Source organism: Triticum urartu, chromosome 5A, assembly GCF_056163025.1.
Source record: "Triticum urartu cultivar PI428250 chromosome 5A, HENAU_Tu73, whole genome shotgun sequence".
Lineage (NCBI taxonomy): Eukaryota > Viridiplantae > Streptophyta > Magnoliopsida > Poales > Poaceae > Triticum > Triticum urartu.
Window position 1 is genome coordinate 511077724 of NC_141877.1, and position 8295 is coordinate 511086018.

At 44.1% G+C, this 8295-nt stretch overlaps 1 long non-coding RNA gene across 1 annotated transcript; it reads left to right on the forward strand.

The window, feature by feature from the left end:
• The first annotated feature begins 595 nt into the window (after nt 1-595).
• Nucleotides 596-5958, forward strand: LOC125531941 (uncharacterized). The gene is made up of 3 exons (XR_007293635.2): nt 596-1401; nt 3569-3655; nt 4743-5958. It is a non-coding gene; the product is annotated as an uncharacterized LOC125531941 (long non-coding RNA).
• The last annotated feature ends 2337 nt before the right edge of the window (nt 5959-8295 follow it).

Consider the following 8295-nt stretch of genomic DNA (forward strand, 5'->3'; position numbering starts at 1 on the left):
AACTTCCATGTATCAAGCCACCATATATTTACAGAAATTCCGACCATTCTACCGGAACAAAAGACGGGCGCGGCAATGCAAGCCATCATGTACGCTTACTGTTGTGTGCCACTGACCCGCGAGTGCCGCCTAAATTGAGTTTTTGAACCTCATATTTGTCACCAAACATTCAATAATCATTTATTATCCATGGGAATTGTACAAACATTGGATATGTAATTTTATCAGATAGGAACAAATTAAGAGTGTACAACACTTATGTTTGTGCATATCGATCTACCATCTAAACGACCTCATGCATATATACAATAATAATCGGCAGTAGCTTGTCATGATTAATTACGAACAAATAAGCATGGAAAATAAGCAATCATATGAACACACTGGGTATGGACAAAATATATGACATTCCACGTAGCTAACCTGCCAGCAGCCATTGGGATCCCAGTTTTCAGAATTTAGGAACAAAAATAACCTAAAACCTAAAAAGTGCAGCTGTGCTCGTTAGAGCTCCCGAGCACACACCTCACGCATCGTCCGATCTATATCGTGAGTCTCAGCCTCTCAGGTGTCATTTGGTCAGAGAAAAAAAATTCCTAATCCACAACCGCATCTCTCTGGCCGTACCCCACGACCCACTCCTCTCCCCCCTGCGCATCTTCCCCCATGCCACAGCCACCTCCCGCGATGCCCCCTGCCCCGGACCGGCGCCGACGAGGCCCCACCTTCCTACCAACCCTAGCCAACTCCCTTCCCTGCCTCCGACCAGCACCGGACGTCCACCTCCCCTGGCACGCCGATCCGCCCCGCCTCCACCCTCAACGGTGTAGCACCGCCATGGGCTGGATCCGGCAAGATCCACTGTGCCACCCCTCGACCAGCCCGGCCCTCGCGTCGGCGGCTCCACCGAGCCAAATCCCGAGCCCCTCCTTCGCCAGTATTCTTCACCGCCGACGCACATCGACCGGCAGCGAATCATCCTGCGCAAGACGACGCGGCCCCCGCCCCAGACTGGTGCCAACGCGGCCCCGTGCCCAGCTTCTCCCTATTGGCGTCGTCTTGGTCCCCGCCGCCTCGGTCTCTCGCCGGTTCAGTGCATCTCGGGGCCGGCCCCTGACGATTCCAACCGGCGACGGGGTCCCCTACTCGCGTGCCCCTTGGGACCCCCTGCAATCCTGATCTCCCTGGCCACGCAATCCTCACGTAGCCTTCGTAGGGCTGTGGATTGGATTGACGGCGTGGATACAACCTTCTGAGTCAGATGCTGGAGGACGTGGTGGACTGTCGATCTGCTCCACAGCCCGGCAGGTGGCAGTGCAGACGAGCGTCGCCGGCTCAAGAGGATTTGATGATGTCCAGGGCATGGATGAGGCCAAGCAGGAGCTTCTTGAGGTGAATATGGTATATCTACATACTCATGAATTGTGTTTCTATGATGTGATGACATGATGAGATTCAATGTTGATCTGAAAGTGTCCAAAACTTGCCCAAACATATGATAGTTAGTGGTTATAGATGCTAGCGCAAGTTGTCCAGAGATCTACCACCGAGAGTGTTGGGTTTTGTTTCTCCCAAAACTTGCCGGACGCAGGATAGGTAGTAGTGAGCGATGCTGATGCGAGTTGCCTGAGATTTTTTTAGCAAAAAATTGATTTTAATTTGCAGAAGTGTTGGTATTTCCAATAGGTTTTGTTATTGGCGTGGAATCTGGATCATAGGTTCCGACATAGATAACCAATCTGTATGACATTCCTTCTAGGGTTGTTGATTTGATTACTATTATAGTAGTTAACAACATTTCGCATTTTTAAATTGGAGATATACTAGGAAGTAGAGGGTTGATTATAGTACCTTATTTATGTACTGAATGTAGTTTTTGTCGCTGCATTCTTAATATTATGTGCATATGATCTGTCCTGCGACCTATTACTTTTTTGTGAATTTGAGTTAGCCATTTTTTGTAGTCAACAATTTTGCACTAACTTGCCTAATAATGCCAGAAAGTTGCCTACAATCAATTTTCTAGTATCTATTGGAGATTTGGGAGTAGTTCTATGTTGAATTAAATGTTTTTCAAGGGGATTTCACATTGGTTTGGTTTTTGTGGAAGTACGTGCACTATGATTTATTAAGTGTTCAAAACTTGCCCAACTCATGATAGTTACTTGCTAGAAATGTTGGTGTGAGTTGCCTGGAGATTTTCTCCTGAGAGTGTTGGGTTTTATTTCGCCCAAAACTTTAAACTTTAAAACTTGCCCGGCCCATGATAGTTATTTGCTAGAGATATTCTTTACCATCAAATTGATTCAGTTTTCACATTGCTATTTTTCAATAGGATAAATTGCCTACATATAAACATTACTTTCCTAATAATGCCAGAAAATCACTACGAGAAGAGCAATTAGCTAGTTGTGCTAATGGCAGCATGTTCATAGGTGCATGCCCACCATGGATACCGATGTGGATGGCATGCAAAATTCCTTCCTAGTTCAGTGCTTGAGAACGAGATGAGGTGCAGCTGTGCAGGCACATAGTATATAGGAAAACTTGTGTGCATTATTAGCATGTGCAGATGCTAGTGCTACACTAATTGCATGATGCGTTGTTGTACCTTGATGTACTAGAGAATGTGGTCGTCTCCAATGGATATGCCGTCTCCATTGGACCCAATCAGCTATTTTTTCTTCAGGCAATTTTTCAGTGCAAGCCGGCAAGTTGTAACTAGCACTTAGGCAAGTACTCGCTCCGTGCGAGAATTGATGGTTTTTGAACGCGAGGGTGGTTTGCGGCGTGGGGATGCGGGGGCTAGAATCATCGACAATTTGAGCAGAAAGTGTCCAAAACTTGCCCAACACATGATGCTTAGTTGCGAGAGATATTGACGCGAGTTGCCCAAAGATCCTCTCCCGAGATTATTGGGTTTATTTCGCCCAAAACTTGCCCAAACCATGCTAGTTAGTTGCTAGAGAGGCTGGCGTGAGTTTCCCAGAGATACATTTTAGAAACAAACTGATTTATAATTGGAACCAAAGTTGATATTTACAATAGGATATGTTCTCTACATATAAACATTACTTGCCTAAATCTCCAAAGTTTCATAGTTTTTTTCTACCAATTTGATACGCTCAAATAGTTTTCGTTTGATCCACCCAACCCAACAAGCAAACCATTTTGGTTGTAGCATAACTTTTTTGAGGTTTTGTGCACATGCCGAAGGAAGAAGCTTGAACATCCATTTCCCGGTAAGCTTTGCACAAAGCTATTCTTTTTCTTTGGTTCAGCAAAAAAAGAGGAGTTGCCTCAAACACACAAGGGTTGCTTACTCCCAATAGTGATTTTGCTTAAACAAACCCTAGAACTTGGCTCCTCTTTTTTATTTTCATGTACTGACAAGACTAGCTTATTGTCAAGGGGTTTCTCCGAATGTGCAACAGCCATTAGCCGGAGAAAGGAAAACGAAACACTTTTCATGTACTGACAGACAGGACTAGCTTTTCGTCAATACTTGATTTGCTTAGAAACCGCTATAGTTGCTCACTATTTACTTTTTACCGTTTTCTTGCAATAGGTGCACTAATAATCAATACTAGTTGCTCATGCTGGAAGAGAAAAGGGGGAAAACATTGGAAAAAGAGTTGCAATCAGGATGAACAAGGTGAGGAAATCAAACCTTCTCTTTCTTTTCCTCCTCTGCACCCTGGTTCATTTTTAGCAAGCAAGAAATATTTTTCACTACACACTTCAAGGTAAACTTCACACAGCCCCCATTAGCTTGCTCTATTCCCTGATTCGTTATGTGGGCTGGTTAGTTAAATATTGCACGAGCAAATAAGGGGTCAATATTGCCTGAATTGTTATATCCAAGTTTTTGCTTAGAAGAAACCCATACAAAGGTGCAAACATTTTTATCTATTTTTTGTTTCTTGGGTTTTGAGTATGGGCGGCCAATAGATCAAACTGTTTTTTTCACCTGCATACACCATTAGCCTCAGGAGATACATGTCCAAAATCCAAAGCAAAAGCTAAAACCAGAAATTCAAGAGGGTTATGTTTTTTTTTTCACACAACCAAATAAACATGAGTTGCCTCTAAACCATTCTCTACTTGCCCAAACATTATAGAAACTTGTCTAGATATGTGAATAACCAGAAGTACAACCAACACAACAGCTACATGTACGGCAAAGCCCCAGATAGATACATTGCCCAAAATTTAGTAGCAAAGTTCACAACGAAAACACAGCAGCTACTGCTACTGCTACAATTCCGCAACTTGTAGTTCAAGGAGATATTTGCCCCAAAAAATCACTAGTAACAGCCAAACCCTGTAACTTTCAAGACCTCTTTTCTCCTTAATTTATTTTTCTACCACACAAGAAACATGAGTTGCCTGCATTTTTTTCTCCCTGATTGCCTACACATATACACAACTTGTCCAAAAGCTTTGCCAAGCTTGACGATCAATCAAAAAAAGAAGCCTTGTGCAACCTACAACACTCTGCAGATACCTGCAAAAAGAATCCAAGCATAAAATAGAATAGCACTTTCAAGAGAGGGCTTCCTGTGTTTTCAGCACGAGTTGCCTCGAAATCATTCTAGACTTGCCTGCACATCGTACCAACTTGCCCAAAATACACATTATTTTGCATGCATAATGTCTTGGTAGTTCTTTTTTGCAGTTCCACAAGCATTAACTGCCATGTTGTTGTATATTCTCTCACTAATAGACCCTTGGTTCCACAGAGTTTTGTAAAAGAGGAGCTGAGAGGGCACATCAAGATGGAAGCTCACTTTTCAGGTCCATGGCCAGCAAAGCGTGGGACAACAGTTGTGGCAATGGAGAACATGGTAGATGGAGAAGGGGAGGTCAAGGGGGGAGGTTTGGGGAGCTGTGACTGGGAAGGTGGAAGCGGCGCGAGGTGCTACTGAGATCATGCCATGATCGCTAATGGTTATGAGCGCTAATAACCATTAGGAGGGTTTGGTGCGTCAGCTGTCATGATTGCTTATGTCGTTAGGGGGGGTAGCAGTTACGATCATGACAGATTCTCCCTTGGAGGCCATGTGCGCGAGGGACTGTTTCTTTCCTTTTTGGTTTGCCAGTTGGATCTGGGAGAGGTCCACTACCAATTTAAGGGTGTGTGCCCTGGGCCGCTAGCCAGCCAACGGTTGCTGGCTAGTCGCGTTCCAAAAATAAACACAGAAACACCCAGCGAAATTTGGTAAACAAGCCAGAACCAGTCCCGAGCACTTGGGCGTCAATAACTGTAGCAAATTAAGAGCAGAAATCAGCATCAACAGGAACCCTATTAGAGCACAAATATTGGGTATGAAGGGACTGTAGTGGCGAAGGGAAATATGCAGCAAAGTTGAAGATGAAGGGACGAACTACTGGAGAAGCACAACTCCTAGATGTTACTGCATCACTACCGGATGAAGAAGGGGGAGAACCTGGGTATCGACACACTGCATATGTAGGTAACTCGCCAACATCACATTCTGCGCAATCCCATAGCTCTGCAAATATATCAAAAACAACACACATAAACAAGGGAGGCATTCACTCACACCTTTCAAACCTGGGGGAGCATGGCAAACTTTGAAGAATACACGAACGATGCGAGGCGATGGGTGAGCGCCAGGTCAGGGTAGGCGGGGCGGCCCCACCTATCCGTACCTTCATGGAGCCGTGGATTAAGCAGACAAACATGGACTTTGCTCATTTATTAGTACAAGCAGAAGATCGTCTCCCTCTACGACAGAATGGTTACGTTTTTCGCCCATTGTAATACTACTTTTCTAATTCACCCGTTCCACAAGGAGCATGATATGAATACCAGAGGAACATATTATTTAAGCGATTTGTGGTGTAGTAGTAAAATTGATAGCAGAAGATGAAAGGATAATGTATGGAGTAATTACCTGTCCAAAAGCCATTTGAGAGATGATGAACGGCTGATCACAAGAGTGGGCAGTAGGAAAGCTGCAGAATTTGGCCAAATCAATTGTGCACACGTAGCATGAACATCACATGCACATACATTTTTTTGGCAGAGTGTATGAGTATCTTTTATGTGAGACGATATGAGGACATGGCAATTGTTTGATGCAATTTACAGGTAAAATACCTGAGCATATCACCGAAGAAGATGTAGATGCTAGAGCGTGTTGTGCATACAAAGCCAGGGAGGGAACCATTATATAGTACCGCTGCGCACAAGAAAGGTTTGCAAATTTACCAGCCATGAATGAATGAATAATACGTCATGATTGCTAGCTTCAAGGAGAGAGGAGCAGTTTCCAACAGAGGAGGGCCATGATTGCAAGCTTGAAGGAGGGCAGAGCAGTTTCAAGCAGGCTAGGAGTTTGCGGGCACCCACCGTCGCGCCGGCCCCAAACCGTGCCAGCGCCCCGATCCTGCTCCTCCGGTCGCATGGATTGACCGGATGGACTCGATCCATCCCTCACCCCGTCTTCAATTTGATGGAACCAGGATCGACCGCACCGGCTGCTCCTCTCCTCCGGTCGCTGGATTGGGCGGGTGGACATCGATCGGGATCGGGATTGGGCAAGCTTCAATCGGGATCGGGAGGGCGACTGGATGCGGTCTCATGGAGATTGGATTAGGTAGGCTTTGGGAGCGGATGGACCTGGTAGTTCGTAGGCCTCACTCCTTCGATGGGCTGCCGGCTCGCTAAGGCCCAATGCATGAGAGGGCTCTCTTTCGGCCTGTGGAGCAGCAGCCCACAGGACAGCCGGGCCAAATTTCGCACAGTGCGGCGTAGATCGCTTCTCAGACGAGATCCGACGGCTAGAAACGCTCAGATCGCGAGAACGGACGGCCGAAAACGCAAATCGCTGTGAGAGCTCGCTTTAGGTGCAGTTATACTGTCCTTAATGACTCTAATACACATGCATCTCTACTTTTCACTCCAACATTTTCAATTTTTATCATCGGGCCACACTTTTTCTCTTTAAACACCCGCTTCCGAGAGAGGATCCTGCTTCCCTATCCGAACATACTTTACGTCATATCTGATCCTACGTGGCATGCGAGGCATCACCTTAAGGCTATGCATTGTACATGCCCTTAACCTTCCAAACAATATTTTCTCGCCCCGCAAAAAAAATAAGATTCTCTCGCTCCCCTGAATCTTACCGGGTGGGCCTTAATCGCTAATCCTAGCCCAATTAATCACCTCCACGCTAGTTTTGACGTAAAACCCTGACATAAGCTTTTGTACGTGTAGCATTGTCTTACTCCGATATGCTACATATACGAACAGAGTACGAAGGCCTGTGTAACCTTCCAAACAAAATCCTCTTGACCCCCTGAATTCCCACTAGTAGAAAACGAAATTTTATTACCGGTTTGTAAGGGCCTTTAGTGCTCGCGCCGTGGTATGAGGGACCTTTAGTACCGGTTGGTGTTACCAACCGGTACTAGTGGTTTTTTTCGATTTTCAATTTTTTGAATTATTTGATGATTTAGTCTCTAATAACCCCTCTTAACTTCTCAAGTGTGGATCACTCATTTCAAATCGTCTAACTTCCCGACCGGTCACCCATCCTTTCACTACCCCAGCCTGAGCACGCTTAACTTCAGAGTTCTATTCTCCCTACTTTCCAAGTCTGCACTTGTTGTTTTCCTGACAAACGTAAGCTGTCAATCCTATTAACCCTCAGGAGTTTAGCTTGAGCATTAGGTCACATGTTTCACCGTTTGAGTTTGAAACTATTATTCTAAAAAACAGTAATTATTTACTAACACTAATATTTCTTGAATAAGTAGTTTGACCATAGTTTGACCACAATTTGACCACAGTTTGACCATAGTTTGACTAGAGTTTGACCAATATTAAAAAAACTGAAATAATTATTTAATAACACTAAAATTCTTGAATAATTATTTAGTAACACTAATATTTCTTGAATAAATAGTTTGACCAGAGTTTGACCAAAATTCAAAAAAAACTAAAATCTGAGCATATCTTTTTTCCTCCTAGAATTTGAGGATTCTAAAAATTTGCAAAATGGCCTACGGCAGTCAAAATTGGGTGTGGATTTTCATGCTGAACATTTTGATATTTTATACGTTTTTTTCCGACATCGTATGCAAAAGTTATAGCCGTTGTACTTTTTCATAACACTTTTTTGCAAAACATGTCAAAATTTAAGTTTTTTAATTTTCCTAACTAGTAGATGTAGTAATATAACTACATCTCGAAGAATTTTATTTTTTGAATTTTTTATATTATTTTTTCAAAACTGAAATGGCGATACACCGGGGGGGGGG